This window comes from Vicia villosa, linkage group LG7 (assembly GCF_029867415.1).
Source record: "Vicia villosa cultivar HV-30 ecotype Madison, WI linkage group LG7, Vvil1.0, whole genome shotgun sequence".
In the NCBI taxonomy this organism is placed as follows: domain Eukaryota; kingdom Viridiplantae; phylum Streptophyta; class Magnoliopsida; order Fabales; family Fabaceae; genus Vicia; species Vicia villosa.
Genome location: NC_081186.1, coordinates 111,499,994 through 111,522,526, shown reverse-complemented (window position 1 = coordinate 111,522,526; position 22,533 = coordinate 111,499,994). Strand labels below are relative to the sequence as shown.

The 22,533-nt window shown below is 33.2% G+C and overlaps 3 long non-coding RNA genes across 3 annotated transcripts; all 3 read right to left on the bottom strand.

Moving 5' to 3' along the window:
• Positions 1-1,561: 1,561 nt before the first annotated feature.
• LOC131618278 (uncharacterized) lies at positions 1,562-4,146 on the bottom strand. The gene is made up of 2 exons (XR_009288783.1): positions 4,046-4,146; positions 1,562-1,844 (listed from the first exon to the last, which is right to left on the bottom strand). It is a non-coding gene; the product is annotated as an uncharacterized LOC131618278 (long non-coding RNA).
• Positions 4,147-13,668: 9,522 nt separating this feature from the next.
• Positions 13,669-16,253, bottom strand: LOC131618277 (uncharacterized). Its single transcript, XR_009288782.1, has 2 exons — positions 16,153-16,253; positions 13,669-13,951 (listed from the first exon to the last, which is right to left on the bottom strand). It is a non-coding gene; the product is annotated as an uncharacterized LOC131618277 (long non-coding RNA).
• A 3,470-nt stretch (positions 16,254-19,723) lies between these two features.
• Positions 19,724-22,307, bottom strand: LOC131618276 (uncharacterized). The gene is made up of 2 exons (XR_009288781.1): positions 22,207-22,307; positions 19,724-20,006 (listed from the first exon to the last, which is right to left on the bottom strand). It is a non-coding gene; the product is annotated as an uncharacterized LOC131618276 (long non-coding RNA).
• Positions 22,308-22,533: the final 226 nt, after the last annotated feature.

The following is a 22,533-nucleotide window of genomic DNA, read 5'->3' as shown; positions in this document are numbered from 1 at the left end:
GTGAGCCCGTCATGACTATGGATTATGAACCAAGTAGGTTGAGTGAAACAGGGAAAGAAGAGATTGACTTTCTGGAAGAGTTTAAGTGGGCACGAGACCTATTTCGATACGAGATCGACTATCCCAAATTGTTGGAGTTTTTGGGTAATGTGTTTTCACCATCTTTGTTTGGTCTTCTCGCCTTTCTTGTCTATTTTTGTTTTTTATTATTCCTTGTCATTTTGCATTTAGGATGACTCAAGTTTTGATGGTTGAGAGAAAGACGACAATGGCAAAGGTGAAATCCCGTTAAGGCGAGACTCAACTCGTGCACCTGAGTGACACTACTAGTTTCCAGACAAGGGCACCAAGGAAAAGGAAAATATGGATAAGGGGGCATGGTCATAGTTGTTTCTATGAAACTTTCTGCCAGTTCCGCCCAGGAGGGATCCAAGTCTCACCCAACAAAGAAAAACAAAGCATATTTGGGGAAATCGCTCGTAGACTCTGGTGCCACCCATTTAATTGACTTAGAGATGGATGGACTGATGTGAGAAAAAGAGGGTAGTATACCTCAAAAAGGGCCTCTTCCTCCGCCCAAGACGAATGAGAGTTTAAATTATAGGGTAGGAAATTTGACAGGCTAACTTTCCTCTATGATCTCCTCAACACAGTTAAGAGTGTTGAGAAAGAAAAGACCATGGGTGCTTATAAGATAGTGCGGCTTTTAGGAACATACTTGACGAGGAGCGTTATTCTAGGGAGAGTTCTCTTTGAGGGTTCAAATTCCTCCAACCAAAGGTAAAATGAGCTGAAAGGCGAGTTTATCAAGATGAAAGAAACCAAAGAGGTCAATCACACATTGTTGACCTCAGCCAATGATATGATATCTTCCCTTGAAGAATAGTTGGAGGTAGTGAAGGAGCAACAATATTACCTCTTGGAGAAGAAAAAACTATGGAGAGCCTTTGCAAAACTCATTGTAATAAGCTCTCATCCACTGAAGCCGATGTTGGCTTGCTTATGAAAACAGTCAAGGATTAGAATTTTCTTCTCCAGTCTCTAAATGTTGATCACAAGGAGGCGAGAATGGATGGTCCTATCTCTAGAATTCTTCAAGGTTGTATTAGATGAGCGATTGGTGGATGAAACTTATCCCGAGGCCACCCAAGACCTAGAAATTAAGCATGGGAGGGATTCTTTCTTGATGGAGATGGCGGCCACCAACAAGGTTGTTGAGGGAGACTAGGGCCCTTTAAGACAGTAACTTGTTGATGCTGCCCTTAATGCTTAAGGACTTTATCCTCTTTCCCTTGTACTTTATTTTATTTATTTATGTATTTGGTCCTTTATGTAACACCCCTTTTATACCCCAAAATAAATAAGCATATAATCAGAGAATAAGCATGCATATAATTCTAAAGGGCGTCACATCGACTTTTCAAAAACTAAAAAGCCTTTAAAAACCGACAGCATTTACTTACAATATATGATACACCTGGTCATTTCAAATAACACTTCTCAATTAATCATACTTTATCTAGAATATGCATTCACAGCGAAAACTACTAATACTCATGTGTTTCATAAAATGATCCATGTCCCATACCATGATCAAGTCTCAATAATCATATCAACATAAATTAAAACATAATTCGGAATATTTGGCTTAAGAGCCTATCAAACAACAAGTAATAACATAACAGGTTCTCAAATCAAGCGTAATGCATAACCGAATAGAAACATGAGTTCAAATAACTAGTCTACCCAGTGTTACATGACCAGAGCATCGACTTACTACCTAATCTCCAAAAACTCAGAAGAAACTCCGACTAAGATCACACGCGAACTACTAACTCCAGAACCTGCATGTCGCCAAACGAGGGCAACATTAAAACAGAAGGGTGAGAATACGAATCATTATGAAGGAAGTATAATAAGATACAATGGTTAAATTAACATTTCAAGTAATTAATCACACTATGTATAATCATGTAGATAATAATAATCGATCGATATTTCACATGTTATCAAGTATACAACAAGTATAAAGAGTATAATATTTCAATTCCAATATTATATTTTCAATTACGCACACAACCATAATGATCACATATTCACACATTTAATCAAATATGCATTCAAACATTACTCATTTCAATTATCAAGCTCATACACACATCACAACTACATCAACTTCACATAATCAATTATCGCATAATTCTAATGTGACTCAATGCAAGATATGTGACGCTATGCATGTGGTACCGCAATGTGAACCCAATGTTTCACCGCTTTCCGATTCAATATCTAGAATCCAAGCCACGCTTCCGATCCGGACAAGACCAAAGCCCACCAAAATGTAAACATATAGTTTACCGCTTCCGATTCACTCTAGAATCGAAGCCTCGCTTTTGTTTCAAAGCAAACCACCTTTGTTTCAAGGCACACCATGATATGAATGTATGTACAATGTTAATCAAACATATGCAATTAAGATCATCTCTACCATCTTAATATTTAGCATATTCCAATAATTCACTCTATGAATTATCCACAATATTGTACATAACATTCTCAACACATACATATCATTCACATATAAAAAGGTCAATTAATCAATTACGATTCACAAAATCCAATTAACACTAGTATACTATCTCATGTCAATTCACATTTATCACATATATATGAATATACACATTATCAAAATAACATCATTGGCATGACAATATATTATTCTCAACATAAATATTCGAGCCAAAAACCCAATTACAGATAAATTCTCAAAATATCGTAATTTACCAACAAACCGAATAGTTGATCTAATTCCAAATTATATTCCAATCAATTAAACACATTGAAATTAATTCAACTATTAATTTAATCAACCAATTAATAATCATACTATATTAATTTAATTCACTTCTATTTCTACTCCATTTCCAATTTCTAGCATTCTATTGCTCATGACCATTTTTATTGAAAAGAATATCGCGCTAGCTTTCTAACGCTTCGAACGGAGACTCAAACGGAGTTACAGTTCAAAAGATATGAATTGTTAAAGTTTCAACAAAAAGGCAACACTGACATCATACACTGACAACTCTAAACATGTCAAAATTACACAAAACAATTAAAAGTATGACTCTTAATAACTCAAAACAACTCTGACAACTTATTTTTCAACTCTAACAACTCTATTGACAACTCTAACAACTCTATTGACAACTCTAACAACTCTATTGACAATTCTATTAAATTGTTATAATTTATTTATAAAGAATATTTAAATAAAACACAATTTCGGTCGATTTGTAAAAATTACAATTTTCAACAAAATAACACCACCACGTTAATCTACTGATTAAACTTAGCTATCATGTAAATTTTCATTAAATTCCGGACAATTAATTATACCGCTTAATTCGGCTATTCGATCAAACGGGACTGTTTCTATTGTATTTCAATTTATAAAGGTTCATTTCCAATTTCTATTATATATATAATTTTAGAAGTGAAGCTACAATACTTGTTCCAGTTAAACCAAGACAGTATAATTTTATACTAGTACACTCATGATAGAATTGAAAATGAAGTAGCATAAAATCTTTTAAGATTCTAAAAGTATCAAAATTATTTAAACAACATGTGAAGATTTTTCATAATCACTAAATATTATATTAGTAAACTTTTCTTGCTGCTACATTATTTAAGCATATATCATAATGAACCAATGTGTATATCATAGCTCATGTGAAGTAATATATAGTAGCAATTTATCTACATGAGAAAAGAAACAATGTCGCTACTGTTTCAAAGAAAAGAAGAATGTCGCTACAGGACTGCTACTTTCTTATTCTTCCTTTCATTCTTAAGTGTACTACATACTAAAATAAGGCTTCAATATATCAATTTCAAACATAATGATTCATCACATATCAAGGATTACTCATCAAAACCTAACAATGTCAAAACTATAAAAATTAGGGATTTTAACTTAAACATGTTTCTATCCATTGACCCAATTATACTAACCCATAATAATAGGGATTCTCCCCCTTACCTTGAATCAATCTCCTTCAATCTTCTAGTTTCTCCCCAAATCCTCTTCTCTTCTCCTCTTTCTCCTCTAGCCTCCTTTTTTCTTCTTTTTCCCCAAATGAGTTATAACCTCTAAAACCCTATTTTCCTTACTATCTCTATTTTTAATGGGCTTAACCCACAAATCAATTTCATATTTTATTTCTACTACTTAGGCACAATTAATTATATATCCCTAATAACTTAATTAACCCATTAAACCCAATAAACACAATTATACACAAAATTAATTAATTCAATTAATTATTATATCTCATAACAATTAAATAATTATTTAACACACCAAGTAAAATAAAATAATATAATAAAATAAATACGGATAAAATCCTCTAATAACTCAATGTCTCATATTTTCGGTCTAATCTTAATTACTCGAAAAATTCCCAAAACGCTAAATATTAACTCATTAATATTTCTAATACTAAAAATATTAAAATCTTCGATTAAATATTGATCCGCTATCCCGAACTAATACCGACTAAATCATCCCAAAATGTGAAAATTTCAATAAACATCAGAAATGACTAAATTAAGAAAATAATTATTAAAAACACCAAATAATATAATTACTAATATAATTAATAAAAATATTAATAAAAATCGGGATGTTACAACTCTCCCCCACTTAGAATATTTTCGTCCTCGAAAATTCAATTGACACAACCATTTCGACACCGAAACCACGCTTACTATCTCCCGATTCATACCAATACAAAATGTTCCACATCTTCAACCATACAAGCTTCCAAGGATGTCACTCCAATACTCGAATGAAATACCATGCAAACACACCGTTCTCTCGATGTCAAACTTAGCAAGTCTCTCCATCCGATAATCCATCCTCACTGGAATAAAATAAGCGCATCCCGTCAACCTATCCACAATTACTCGATATTCTCAGCAACCCGAAACAAAATCCATAGAGATACTATCTCACTTCTACTCGAATAGAATAACGGTTGCACCAACTAAACGGTTTCTGACAAGTCCAACTCAAATACACAATTCCGTTATATCCCTCTTCATACTTTACCACTAAACATTTTCCTCAAATCTTGATACATTTTAGTAGCATCATGACGTATACTCAACCATTACGATACCCTTCATCCAAAGTTCTCTTTGTCCGAATTCTAACCATCAGGAATACAAACTCGATCACAACATCTCATAACACCATTCTCGACAATCCAAAAGTTACTACTTTTTCCTTGATTAATCAATATCATCTTGTTAACCAATTGAAAAAAATCCAATTTCTAACCTTCTCAAATCTTGTCAAAATATTCCAAGTAGGCTTCAACATACCAACTTAACACACAAAGACGCCGCTTCACAACCAAACTCAACCCTCTAAATCGTTCCAACGATTTCTAATTCTTGAATCCTCAACATGACTTATAAAATTATTTCCTACTCAATGCATCAGCCACAACCTTCACTTTTCCAGGATGGTAATTCAAACCAAAGATTAAAATCCTTCGAAATTCTACTCGTCTTGTTTACCTCATATTCAACTCTTGTGATCACTCCACACATCAAACCTTGATCCACACAAACAATGCCTCTTACATTCCAAAACAAACACAAAGGCAAACAAATCCAATACATACATCGAATAATTCCCCTTATGAACTTTAACTTACCTTGAAGCATAAGCTACCACTTATCGATATCTGCATCAACACACCTCAACTTGAAATCCCATATCCAATAAAATTCACTTCTTCCAACCAAAACTCACATTCAGAAAGCTTTACATAACCTTCTTCTCTTTCAGCACCGATAACACAATCCTTAAATGTTAAACATGATCATCGTCGCTCTTTGAATCAAATATCCTCAAGAAACATTACCTCATAAAACCTTCTTTCTTCTTACTCGACGAACAGTGGTAACTCTATGACTATACACTCAGACAATGAACCTCTTCTCAAACAATTCCTCAAATCTACTCTTCAACTTCTCCTTAGTCGATTTACACGCTACTAAGTTAGTAAGACAAGTCTATCTCGTTCAATACGATATCGCCTCCTATCAACAATAGATTAAGGGTGATCAGGTCCTCAATTTGTCAATAGACAGTCGACAATCATAATGAAACATAAACCATCGTTATTGAACTATAATAGTGTTCCTTCAGAACTTGCACTCGAAGTCACTTACAGCACCGAGATCCACAATCTCCCCTTAAAGTTACAATTACTTGATTCAACTCCAAACAATTCATACCAAAATTTATCAACTTGGTCTAACAAAAAACAACCTAAATGAATTCTCAAAATATCTACCAAAGATGCTCAACGGATAATTCAAACACGTAAAAAAGTAGAAACAAGGCCACAACAGTTGTATCAATAACTATACTTCTATGCATGACAGGTAAAACAAGGTCCAATCTTATAACACAATCCAAAGAATGAAATAATGCGTTGCACCATTATCAATAATAAACACACACCTCAAATTAACTTATCCTTAGAAGTAGTCTCAGCACCAGACAACGCAAACACTTTTCCTTTCGCTTGATCCTTCTTTGACTTATTGCACATGGCACAATTGTGTCCTTGCTTACCACAACTGTAGCAAATCCTACTCGAACCAACTCCACAATCAACAGTTTTGTGACCCGTCTCGCCACGCCTGTAGCACTTAATTGGATTAGAAGCTTCTCCCCCACTTGGCTTCTTGCCAAGACCAGATTGTTCCCTCATGTCATCATACGATTTCTCACGGAATTGTTCTCCTCCTCGTTTCAACTGTAGAAACCTCACTTCTTTCTTTCCACGCACATCTTCTGGAAAATAGTTTCCCAAAAATGCATCACGGAAAAGAGTCCAAGCAACTTCAATACCTTCTATTTCAAATCTCCACACAGTATTACTCCACCGAACGTCAGCTTCTTTTGTAAGCGTGTGAGTACCAAACTGTACCTTTTATACATCAGTGCAACTCACGACTTGAAAGATCTTCTCAATTTCTCTCATCCATGCATGCGCTTTGTCTGGTCCATACCCTCCTTCAAAGATCGGCGGGTTTCACCTTTGAAAGTCTCCAAAAGCACGGAACACATCCTCTCCTCCTTAACCGACATTCTCTTGTAGCTCTTGTCCAATCGCACCAGTCCACCTCATCATTGCCTCAACATTAATGTCAACACTACTTCCCGCATCCATCGTCCTAAACAACCAAACATCCAGGCAAAACAGTATCGATCGTGTCAGATACACGAATCAAATACAGCAGGATAAAAGACATTAATAACCTTGACCAACTGGTCAACCAGGCTCTGATACCACTAATGTAACACCCCTTTTATACCCCAAAATAAATAAGCATATAATCAGAGAATAAGCATGCATATAATTCTAAAGGGCGTCACATCGACTTTTCAAAAACTAAAAAGCCTTTAAAAACCGACAGCATTTACTTACAATATATGATACACCTGGTCATTTCAAATAACACTTCTCAATTAATCATACTTTATCTAGAATATGCATTCACAGCGAAAACTACTAATACTCATGTGTTTCATAAAATGATCCTTGTCCCATACCGTGATCAAGTCTCAATAATCATATCAACATAAATTAAAACATAATTCGGAATATTTGGCTTAAGAGCCTATCAAACAACAAGTAATAACATAACAGGTTCTCAAATCAAGCGTAATGCATAACCGAATAGAAACATGAGTTCAAATAACTAGTCTACCCAGTGTTACATGACCAGAGCATCGACTTACTACCTAATCTCCAAAAACTCAGAAGAAACTCCGACTAAGATCACACGCGAACTACTAACTCCAGAACCTGCATGTCGCCAAACGAGGGCAACATTAAAACCGAAGGGTGAGAATACGAATCATTATGAAGGAAGTATAATAAGATACAATGGTTAAATTAACATTTCAAGTAATTAATCACACTATGTATAATCATGTAGATAATAATAATCGATCGATATTTCACATGTTATCAAGTATACAACAAGTATAAAGAGTATAATATTTCAATTCCAATATTATATTCTCAATTACGCACACAACCATAATGATCACATATTCACACATTTAATCAAATATGCATTCAAACATTACTCATTTCAATTATCAAGCTCATACACACATCACAACTACATCAACTTCACATAATCAATTATCGCATAATTCTAATGTGACTCAATGCAAGATATGTGACGCTATGCATGTGGTACCGCAATGTGAACCCAATGTTTCACTGCTTTCCGATTCAATATCTAGAATCTAAGCCACGCTTCCGATCCGGACAAGACCAAAGCCCACCAAAATGTAAACATATAGTTTACCGCTTCCGATTCACTCTAGAATCGAAGCCTCGCTTTTGTTTCAAAGCAAACCACCTTTGTTTCAAGGCACACCATGATATGAATGTATGTACAATGTTAATCAAACATATGCAATTAAGATCATCTCTACCATCTTAATATTTAGCATATTCCAATAATTCACTCTATGAATTATCCACAATATTGTACATAACATTCTCAACACATACATATCATTCACATATAAAAAGGTCAATTAATCAATTACGATTCACAAAATCCAATTAACACTAGTATACTATCTCATGTCAATTCACATTTATCACATATATATGAATATACACATTATCAAAATAACATCATTGGCATGACAATATATTATTCTCAACATAAATATTCGAGCCAAAAACCCAATTACAGATAAATTCTCAAAATATCGTAATTTACCAACAAACCGAATAGTTGATCTAATTCCAAATTATATTCCAATCAATTAAACACATTGAAATTAATTCAACTATTAATTTAATCAACCAATTAATAATCATACTATATTAATTTAATTCACTTCTATTTCTACTCCATTTCCAATTTCTAGCATTCTATTGCTCATGACCATTTTTATTGAAAAGAATATCGCGCTAGCTTTCTAACGCTTCGAACGGAGACTCAAACGGAGTTACAGTTCAAAAGATATGAATTGTTAAAGTTTCAACAAAAAGGCAACACTGACATCATACACTGACAACTCTAAACATGTCAAAATTACACAAAACAATTAAAAGTATGACTCTTAATAACTCAAAACAACTCTGACAACTTATTTTTCAACTCTAACAACTCTATTGACAACTCTAACAACTCTATTGACAACTCTAACAACTCTATTGACAATTCTATTAAATTGTTATAATTTATTTATAAAGAATATTTAAATAAAACACAATTTCGGTCGATTTGTAAAAATTACAATTTTCAACAAAATAACACCACCACGTTAATCTACTGATTAAACTTAGCTATCATGTAAATTTTCATTAAATTCCGGACAATTAATTATACCGCTTAATTCGGCTATTCGATCAAACGGGACTGTTTCTATTGTATTTCAATTATAAAGGTTCATTTCCAATTTCTATTATATATATAATTTTAGAAGTGAAGCTACAGTACTTGTTCCAGTTAAACCAAGACAGTATAATTTTATACTAGTACACTCATGATAGAATTGAAAATGAAGTAGCATAAAATCTTTTAAGATTCTAAAAGTATCAAAATTATTTAAACAACATGTGAAGATTTTTCATAATCACTAAATATTATATTAGTAAACTTTTCTTGCTGCTACATTATTTAAGCATATATCATAATGAACCAATGTGTATATCATAGCTCATGTGAAGTAATATATAGTAGCAATTTATCTACATGAGAAAAGAAACAATGTCGCTACTGTTTCAAAGAAAAGAAGAATGTCGCTACAGGACTGCTACTTTCTTATTCTTCCTTTCATTCTTAAGTGTACTACATACTAAAATAAGGCTTCAATATATCAATTTCAAACATAATGATTCATCACATATCAAGGATTACTCATCAAAACCTAACAATGTCAAAACTATAAAAATTAGGGATTTTAACTTAAACATGTTTCTATCCATTGACCCAATTATACTAACCCATAATAATAGGGATTCTCCCCCTTACCTTGAATCAATCTCCTTCAATCTTCTAGTTTCTCCCCAAATCCTCTTCTCTTCTCCTCTTTCTCCTCTAGCCTCCTTTTTTCTTCTTTTTCCCCAAATGAGTTATAACCTCTAAAACCCTATTTTCCTTACTATCTCTATTTTTAATGGGCTTAACCCACAAATCAATTTCATATTTTATTTCTACTACTTAGGCACAATTAATTATATATCCCTAATAACTTAATTAACCCATTAAACCCAATAAACACAATTATACACAAAATTAATTAATTCAATTAATTATTATATCTCATAACAATTAAATAATTATTTAACACACCAAGTAAAATAAAATAATATAATAAAATAAATACGGATAAAATCCTCTAATAACTCAATGTCTCATATTTTCGGTCTAATCTTAATTACTCGAAAAAATCCCAAAACGCTAAATATTAACTCATTAATATTTCTAATACTAAAAATATTAAAATCTTCGATTAAATATTGATCCACTATCCCGAACTAATACCGACTAAATCATCCCAAAATGTGAAAATTTCAATAAACATCAGAAATGACTAAATTAAGAAAATAATTATTAAAAACACCAAATAATATAATTACTAATATAATTAATAAAAATATTAATAAAAATCGGGATGTTACAACTCTCCCCCACTTAGAATATTTTCGTCCTCGAAAATTCAATTGACACAACCATTTCGACACCGAAACCACGCTTACTATCTCCCGATTCATACCAATACAAAATGTTCCACATCTTCAACCATACAAGCTTCCAAGGATGTCACTCCAATACTCGAATGAAATACCATGCAAACACACCGTTCTCTCGATGTCAAACTTAGCAAGTCTCTCCATCCGATAATCCATCCTCACTGGAATAAAATAAGCGCATCCCGTCAACCTATCCACAATTACTCGATGTTCTCAGCAACCCGAAACAAAATCCATAGAGATACTATCTCACTTCTACTCGAATAGAATAACGGTTGCACCAACTAAACGGTTTCGGACAAGTCCAACTCAAATACACAATTCCGTTATATCCCTCTTCATACTTTACCACTAAACATTTTCCTCAAATCTTGATATATTTTAGTAGCATCATGACGTATACTCAACCATTACGATACCCTTCATCCAAAGTTCTCTTTGTCCGAATTCTAACCATCAGGAATACAAACTCGATCACAACATCTCATAACACCATTCTCGACAATCCAAAAGTTACTACTTTTTCCTTGATTAATCAATATCATCTTGTTAACCAATTGAAAAAATCCAATTTCTAACCTTCTCAAATCTTGTCAAAATATTCCAAGTAGGCTTCAACATACCAACTTAACACACAAAGACGCCGCTTCACAACCAAACTCAACCCTCTAAATCGTTCCAACGATTTCTAATTCTTGAATCCTCAACATGACTTATAAAATTATTTCCTACTCAATGCATCAGCCACAACCTTCACTTTTCCAGGATGGTAATTCAAACCAAAGATTAAAATCCTTCGAAATTCTACTCGTCTTGTTTACCTCATATTCAACTCTTGTGATCACTCCACACATCAAACCTTGATCCACACAAACAATGCCTCTTACATTCCAAAACAAACACAAAGGCAAACAAATCCAATACATACATCGAATAATTCCCCTTATGAACTTTAACTTACCTTGAAGCATAAGCTACCACTTATCGATATCTGCATCAACACACCTCAACTTGAAATCCCATATCCAAGAAAATTCACTTCTTCCAACCAAAACTCGCATTCAGAAAGCTTTACATAACCTTCTTCTCTTTCAGCACCGATAACACAATCCTTAAATGTTAAACATGATCATCGTCGCTCTTTGAATCAAATATCCTCAAGAAACATTACCTCATAAAACCTTCTTTCTTCTTACTCGACGAACAGTGGTAACTCTATGACTATACACTCAGACAATGAACCTCTTCTCAAACAATTCCTCAAATCTACTCTTCAACTTCTCCTTAGTCGATTTACACGCTACTAAGTTAGTAAGACAAGTCTATCTCGTTCAATACGATATCGCCTCCTATCAACAATAGATTAAGGGTGATCAGGTCCTCAATTTGTCAATAGACAGTCGACAATCATAATGAAACATAAACCATCGTTATTGAACTATAATAGTGTTCCTTCAGAACTTGCACTCGAAGTCACTTACAGCACCGAGATCCACAATCTCCCCTTAAAGTTACAATTACTTGATTTAACTCCAAACAATTCATACCAAAATTTATCAACTTGGTCTAACGAAAAACAACCTAAATGAATTCTCAAAATATCTACCAAAGATGCTCAACGGATAATTCAAACACGTAAAAAAAGTAGAAACAAGGCCAGAACAGTTGTATCAATAACTATACTTCTATGCATGACAGGTAAAACAAGGTCCAATCTTATAACACAATCCAAAGAATGAAATAATGCGTTGCACCATTATCAATAATAAACACACACCTCAAATTAACTTATCCTTAGAAGTAGTCTCAGCACCAGACAACACAAACACTTTTCCTTTCGCTTGATCCTTCTTTGACTTATTGCACATGGCACAATTGTGTCCTTGCTTACCACAACTGTAGCAAATCCTACTCGAACCAACTCCACAATCAACAGTTTTGTGACCCGTCTCGCCACGCCTGTAGCACTTAATTGGATTAGAAGCTTCTCCCCCACTTGGCTTCTTGCCAAGACCAGATTGTTCCCTCATGTCATCATACGATTTCTCACGGAATTGTTCTCCTCCTCGTTTCAACTGTAGAAACCTCACTTCTTTCTTTCCACGCACATCTTCTGGAAAATAGTTTCCCAAAAATGCATCACGGAAAAGAGTCCAAGCAACTTCAATACCTTCTATTTCAAATCTCCAGACAGTATTACTCCACCGAACGTCAGCTTCTTTTGTAAGCGTGTGAGTACCAAACTGTACCTTTTGTACATCAGTGCAACTCACGACTTTAAAGATCTTCTCAATTTCTCTCATCCATGCATGCGCTTTGTCTGGTCCATACCCTCCTTCAAAGATCGGCGGCTTTCACCTTTGAAATTCTCCAAAAGCACGGAACACATCCTCTCCTCCTTAACCGACATTCTCTTGTAGCTCTTGTCCAATCGCACCAGTCCACCTCATCATTGCCTCAACATTAATGTCAACACTCCTTCCCGCATCCATCGTCCTAAACAACCAAACATCCAGGCAAAACAGTATCGATCGTGTCAGATACACGAATCAAATACAGCAGGATAAAAGACATTAATAACCTTGACCAACTGGTCAACCAGGCTCTGATACCACTAATGTAACACCCCTTTTATACCCCAAAATAAATAAGCATATAATCAGAGAATAAGCATGCATATAATTCAAAAGGGCGTCACATCGACTTTTCAAAAACTAAAAAGCCTTTAAAAACCGACAGCATTTACTTACAATATATGATACACCTGGTCATTTCAAATAACACTTCTCAATTAATCATACTTTATCTAGAATATGCATTCACAGCGAAAACTACTAATACTCATGTGTTTCATAAAATGATCCATGTCCCATACCATGATCAAGTCTCAATAATCATATCAACATAAATTAAAACATAATTCGGAATATTTGGCTTAAGAGCCTATCAAACAACAAGTAATAACATAACAGGTTCTCAAATCAAGCGTAATGCATAACCGAATAGAAACATGAGTTCAAATAACTAGTCTACCCAGTGTTACATGACCAGAGCATCGACTTACTACCTAATCTCCAAAAACTCAGAAGAAACTCCGACTAAGATCACACGCGAACTACTAACTCCAGAACCTGCATGTCGCCAAACGAGGGCAACATTAAAACAGAAGGGTGAGAATACGAATCATTATGAAGGAAGTATAATAAGATACAATGGTTAAATTAACATTTCAAGTAATTAATCACACTATGTATAATCATGTAGATAATAATAATCGATCGATATTTCACATGTTATCAAGTATACAACAAGTATAAAGAGTATAATATTTCAATTCCAATATTATATTTTCAATTACGCACACAACCATAATGATCACATATTCACACATTTAATCAAATATGCATTCAAACATTACTCATTTCAATTATCAAGCTCATACACACATCACAACTACATCAACTTCACATAATCAATTATCGCATAATTCTAATGTGACTCAATGCAAGATATGTGACGCTATGCATGTGGTACCGCAATGTGAACCCAATGTTTCACCGCTTTCCGATTCAATATCTAGAATCCAAGCCACGCTTCCGATCCGGACAAGACCAAAGCCCACCAAAATGTAAACATATAGTTTACCGCTTCCGATTCACTCTAGAATCGAAGCCTCGCTTTTGTTTCAAAGCAAACCACCTTTGTTTCAAGGCACACCATGATATGAATGTATGTACAATGTTAATCAAACATATGCAATTAAGATCATCTCTACCATCTTAATATTTAGCATATTCCAATAATTCACTCTATGAATTATCCACAATATTGTACATAACATTCTCAACACATACATATCATTCACATATAAAAAGGTCAATTAATCAATTACGATTCACAAAATCCAATTAACACTAGTATACTATCTCATGTCAATTCACATTTATCACATATATATGAATATACACATTATCAAAATAACATCATTGGCATGACAATATATTATTCTCAACATAAATATTCGAGCCAAAAACCCAATTACAGATAAATTCTCAAAATATCGTAATTTACCAACAAACCGAATAGTTGATCTAATTCCAAATTATATTCCAATCAATTAAACACATTGAAATTAATTCAACTATTAATTTAATCAACCAATTAATAATCATACTATATTAATTTAATTCACTTCTATTTCTACTCCATTTCCAATTTCTAGCATTCTATTGCTCATGACCATTTTTATTGAAAAGAATATCGCGCTAGCTTTCTAACGCTTCGAACGGAGACTCAAACGGAGTTACAGTTCAAAAGATATGAATTGTTAAAGTTTCAACAAAAAGGCAACACTGACATCATACACTGACAACTCTAAACATGTCAAAATTACACAAAACAATTAAAAGTATGACTCTTAATAACTCAAAACAACTCTGACAACTTATTTTTCAACTCTAACAACTCTATTGACAACTCTAACAACTCTATTGACAACTCTAACAACTCTATTGACAATTCTATTAAATTGTTATAATTTATTTATAAAGAATATTTAAATAAAACACAATTTCGGTCGATTTGTAAAAATTACAATTTTCAACAAAATAACACCACCACGTTAATCTACTGATTAAACTTAGCTATCATGTAAATTTTCATTAAATTCCGGACAATTAATTATACCGCTTAATTCGGCTATTCGATCAAACGGGACTGTTTCTATTGTATTTCAATTTATAAAGGTTCATTTCCAATTTCTATTATATATATAATTTTAGAAGTGAAGCTACAGTACTTGTTCCAGTTAAACCAAGACAGTATAATTTTATACTAGTACACTCATGATAGAATTGAAAATGAAGTAGCATAAAATCTTTTAAGATTCTAAAAGTATCAAAATTATTTAAACAACATGTGAAGATTTTTCATAATCACTAAATATTATATTAGTAAACTTTTCTTGCTGCTACATTATTTAAGCATATATCATAATGAACCAATGTGTATATCATAGCTCATGTGAAGTAATATATAGTAGCAATTTATCTACATGAGAAAAGAAACAATGTCGCTACTGTTTCAAAGAAAAGAAGAATGTCGCTACAGGACTGCTACTTTCTTATTCTTCCTTTCATTCTTAAGTGTACTACATACTAAAATAAGGCTTCAATATATCAATTTCAAACATAATGATTCATCACATATCAAGGATTACTCATCAAAACCTAACAATGTCAAAACTATAAAAATTAGGGATTTTAACTTAAACATGTTTCTATCCATTGACCCAATTATACTAACCCATAATAATAGGGATTCTCCCCCTTACCTTGAATCAATCTCCTTCAATCTTCTAGTTTCTCCCCAAATCCTCTTCTCTTCTCCTCTTTCTCCTCTAGCCTCCTTTTTTCTTCTTTTTCCCCAAATGAGTTATAACCTCTAAAACCCTATTTTCCTTACTATCTCTATTTTTAATGGGCTTAACCCACAAATCAATTTCATATTTTATTTCTACTACTTAGGCACAATTAATTATATATCCCTAATAACTTAATTAACCCATTAAACCCAATAAACACAATTATACACAAAATTAATTAATTCAATTAATTATTATATCTCATAACAATTAAATAATTATTTAACAAACCAAGTAAAATAAAATAATATAATAAAATAAATACGGATAAAATCCTCTAATAACTCAATGTCTCATATTTTCGGTCTAATCTTAATTACTCGAAAAATTCCCAAAACGCTAAATATTAACTCATTAATATTTCTAATACTAAAAATATTAAAATCTTCGATTAAATATTGATCCGCTATCCCGAACTAATACCGACTAAATCATCCCAAAATGTGAAAATTTCAATAAACATCAGAAATGACTAAATTAAGAAAATAATTATTAAAAACACCAAATAATATAATTACTAATATAATTAATAAAAATATTAATAAAAATCGGGATGTTACAACTCTCCCCCACTTAGAATATTTTCGTCCTCGAAAATTCAATTGACACAACCATTTCGACACCGAAACCACGCTTACTATCTCCCGATTCATACCAATACAAAATGTTCCACATCTTCAACCATACAAGCTTCCAAGGATGTCACTCCAATACTCGAATGAAATACCATGCAAACACACCGTTCTCTCGATGTCAAACTTAGCAAGTCTCTCCATCCGATAATCCATCCTCACTGGAATAAAATAAGCGCATCCCGTCAACCTATCCACAATTACTCGATGTTCTCAGCAACCCGAAACAAAATCCATAGAGATACTATCTCACTTCTACTCGAATAGAATAACGGTTGCACCAACTAAACGGTTTCTGACAAGTCCAACTCAAATACACAATTCCGTTATATCCCTCTTCATACTTTACCACTAAACATTTTCCTCAAATCTTGATACATTTTAGTAGCATCATGACGTATACTCAACCATTACGATACCCTTCATCCAAAGTTCTCTTTGTCCGAATTCTAACCATCAGGAATACAAACTCGATCACAACATCTCATAACACCATTCTCGACAATCCAAAAGTTACTACTTTTTCCTTGATTAATCAATATCATCTTGTTAACCAATTGAAAAAAATCCAATTTCTAACCTTCTCAAATCTTGTCAAAATATTCCAAGTAGGCTTCAACATACCAACTTAACACACAAAGACGCCGCTTCACAACCAAACTCAACCCTCTAAATCGTTCCAACGATTTCTAATTCTTGAATCCTCAACATGACTTATAAAATTATTTCCTACTCAATGCATCAGCCACAACCTTCACTTTTCCAGGATGGTAATTCAAACCAAAGATTAAAATCCTTCGAAATTCTACTCGTCTTGTTTACCTCATATTCAACTCTTGTGATCACTCCACACATCAACCCTTGATCCACACAAACAATGCCTCTTACATTCCAAAACAAACACAAAGGCAAACAAATCCAATACATACATCGAATAATTCCCCTTATGAACTTTAACTTACCTTGAAGCATAAGCTACCACTTATCGATATCTGCATCAACACACCTCAACTTGAAATCCCATATCCAATAAAATTCACTTCTTCCAACCAAAACTCACATTCAGAAAGCTTTACATAACCTTCTTCTCTTTCAGCACCGATAACACAATCCTTAAATGTTAAACATGATCATCGTCGCTCTTTGAATCAAATATCCTCAAGAAACATTACCTCATAAAACCTTCTTTCTTCTTACTCGACGAACAGTGGTAACTCTATGACTATACACTCAGACAATGAACCTCTTCTCAAACAATTCCTCAAATCTACTCTTCAACTTCTCCTTAGTCGATTTACACGCTACTAAGTTAGTAAGACAAGTCTATCTCGTTCAATACGATATCGCCTCCTATCAACAATAGATTAAGGGTGATCAGGTCCTCAATTTGTCAATAGACAGTCGACAATCATAATGAAACATAAACCATCGTTATTGAACTATAATAGTGTTCCTTCAGAACTTGCACTCGAAGTCACTTACAGCACCGAGATCCACAATCTCCCCTTAAAGTTACAATTACTTGATTCAACTTCAAACAATTCATACCAAAATTTATCAACTTGGTCTAACGAAAAACAACCTAAATGAATTCTCAAAATATCTACCAAAGATGCTCAACGGATAATTCAAACACGTAAAAAAAGTAGAAACAAGGCCAGAACAGTTGTATCAATAACTATACTTCTATGCATGACAGGTAAAACAAGGTCCAATCTTATAACACAATCCAAAGAATGAAATAATGCGTTGCACCATTATCAATAATAAACACACACCTCAAATTAACTTATCCTTAGAAGTAGTCTCAGCACCAGACAACGCAAACACTTTTCCTTTCGCTTGATCCTTCTTTGACTTATTGCACATGGCACAATTGTGTCCTTGCTTACCACAACTGTAGCAAATCCTACTCGAACCAACTCCACAATCAACAGTTTTGTGACCCGTCTCGCCACGCCTGTAGCACTTAATTGGATTAGAAGCTTCTCCCCCACTTGGCTTCTTGCCAAGACCAGATTGTTCCCTCATGTCATCATACGATTTCTCACGGAATTGTTCTCCTCCTCGTTTCAACTGTAGAAACCTCACTTCTTTCTTTCCACGCACATCTTCTGGAAAATAGTTTCCCAAAAATGCATCACGGAAAAGAGTCCAAGCAACTTCAATACCTTCTATTTCAAATCTCCACACAGTATTACTCCACCGAACGTCAGCTTCTTTTGTAAGCGTGTGAGTACCAAACTGTACCTTTTATACATCAGTGCAACTCACGACTTGAAAGATCTTCTCAATTTCTCTCATCCATGCATGCGCTTTGTCTGGTCCATACCCTCCTTCAAAGATCGGCGGGTTTCACCTTTGAAAGTCTCCAAAAGCACGGAACACATCCTCTCCTCCTTAACCGACATTCTCTTGTAGCTCTTGTCCAATCGCACCAGTCCACCTCATCATTGCCTCAACATTAATGTCAACACTCCTTCCCGCATCCATCGTCCTAAACAACCAAACATCCAGGCAAAACAGTATCGATCGTGTCAGATACACGAATCAAATACAGCAGGATAAAAGACATTAATAACCTTGACCAACTGGTCAACCAGGCTCTGATACCACTAATGTAACACCCCTTTTATACCCCAAAATAAATAAGCATATAATCAGAGAATAAGCATGCATATAATTCAAAAGGGCGTCACATCGACTTTTCAAAAACTAAAAAGCCTTTAAAAACCGACAGCATTTACTTACAATATATGATACACCTGGTCATTTCAAATAACACTTCTCAATTAATCATACTTTATCTAGAATATGCATTCACAGCGAAAACTACTAATACTCATGTGTTTCATAAAATGATCCATGTCCCATACCATGATCAAGTCTCAATAATCATATCAACATAAATTAAAACATAATTCGGAATATTTGGCTTAAGAGCCTATCAAACAACAAGTAATAACATAACAGGTTCTCAAATCAAGCGTAATGCATAACCGAATAGAAACATGAGTTCAAATAACTAGTCTACCCAGTGTTACATGACCAGAGCATCGACTTACTACCTAATCTCCAAAAACTCAGAAGAAACTCCGACTAAGATCACACGCGAACTACTAACTCCAGAACCTGCATGTCGCCAAACGAGGGCAACATTAAAACAGAAGGGTGAGAATACGAATCATTATGAAGGAAGTATAATAAGATACAATGGTTAAATTAACATTTCAAGTAATTAATCACACTATGTATAATCATGTAGATAATAATAATCGATCGATATTTCACATGTTATCAAGTATACAACAAGTATAAAGAGTATAATATTTCAATTCCAATATTATATTCTCAATTACGCACACAACCATAATGATCACATATTCACACATTTAATCAAATATGCATTCAAACATTACTCATTTCAATTATCAAGCTCATACACACATCACAACTACATCAACTTCACATAATCAATTATCGCATAATTCTAATGTGACTCAATGCAAGATATGTGACGCTATGCATGTGGTACCGCAATGTGAACCCAATGTTTCACCGCTTTCCGATTCAATATCTAGAATCCAAGCCACGCTTCCGATCCGGACAAGACCAAAGCCCACCAAAATGTAAACATATAGTTTACCGCTTCCGATTCACTCTAGAATCGAAGCCTCGCATTTGTTTCAAAGCAAACCACCTTTGTTTCAAGGCACACCATGATATGAATGTATGTACAATGTTAATCAAACATATGCAATTAAGATCATCTCTACCATCTTAATACTTAGCATATTCCAATAATTCACTCTATGAATTATCCACAATATTGTACATAACATTCTCAACACATACATATCATTCACATATAAAAAGGTCAATTAATCAATTACGATTCACAAAATCCAATTAACACTAGTATACTATCTCATGTCAATTCACATTTATCACATATATATGAATATACACATTATCAAAATAACATCATTGGCATGACAATATATTATTCTCAACATAAATATTCGAGCCAAAAACCCAATTACAGATAAATTCTCAAAATATCGTAATTTACCAACAAACCGAATAGTTGATCTAATTCCAAATTATATTCCAATCAATTAAACACATTGAAATTAATTCAACTATTAATTTAATCAACCAATTAATAATCATACTATATTAATTTAATTCACTTCTATTTCTACTCCATTTCCAATTTCTAGCATTCTATTGCTCATGACCATTTTTATTGAAAAGAATATCGCGCTAGCTTTCTAACGCTTCGAACGGAGACTCAAACGGAGTTACAGTTCAAAAGATATGAATTGTTAAAGTTTCAACAAAAAGGCAACACTGACATCATACACTGACAACTCTAAACATGTCAAAATTACACAAAACAATTAAAAGTATGACTCTTAATAACTCAAAACAACTCTGACAACTTATTTTTCAACTCTAACAACTCTATTGACAACTCTAACAACTCTATTGACAACTCTAACAACTCTATTGACAATTCTATTAAATTGTTATAATTTATTTATAAAGAATATTTAAATAAAACACAATTTCGGTCGATTTGTAAAAATTACAATTTTCAACAAAATAACACCACCACGTTAATCTACTGATTAAACTTAGCTATCATGTAAATTTTCATTAAATTCCGGACAATTAATTATACCGCTTAATTCGGCTATTCGATCAAACGGGACTGTTTCTATTGTATTTCAATTATAAAGGTTCATTTCCAATTTCTATTATATATATAATTTTAGAAGTGAAGCTACAGTACTTGTTCCAGTTAAACCAAGACAGTATAATTTTATACTAGTACACTCATGATAGAATTGAAAATGAAGTAGCATAAAATCTTTTAAGATTCTAAAAGTATCAAAATTATTTAAACAACATGTGAAGATTTTTCATAATCACTAAATATTATATTAGTAAACTTTTCTTGCTGCTACATTATTTAAGCATATATCATAATGAACCAATGTGTATATCATAGCTCATGTGAAGTAATATATAGTAGCAATTTATCTACATGAGAAAAGAAACAATGTCGCTACTGTTTCAAAGAAAAGAAGAATGTCGCTACAGGACTGCTACTTTCTTATTCTTCCTTTCATTCTTAAGTGTACTACATACTAAAATAAGGCTTCAATATATCAATTTCAAACATAATGATTCATCACATATCAAGGATTACTCATCAAAACCTAACAATGTCAAAACTATAAAAATTAGGGATTTTAACTTAAACATGTTTCTATCCATTGACCCAATTATACTAACCCATAATAATAGGGATTCTCCCCCTTACCTTGAATCAATCTCCTTCAATCTTCTAGTTTCTCCCCAAATCCTCTTCTCTTCTCCTCTTTCTCCTCTAGCCTCCTTTTTTCTTCTTTTTCCCCAAATGAGTTATAACCTCTAAAACCCTATTTTCCTTACTATCTCTATTTTTAATGGGCTTAACCCACAAATCAATTTCATATTTTATTTCTACTACTTAGGCACAATTAATTATATATCCCTAATAACTTAATTAACCCATTAAACCCAATAAACACAATTATACACAAAATTAATTAATTCAATTAATTATTATATCTCATAACAATTAAATAATTATTTAACACACCAAGTA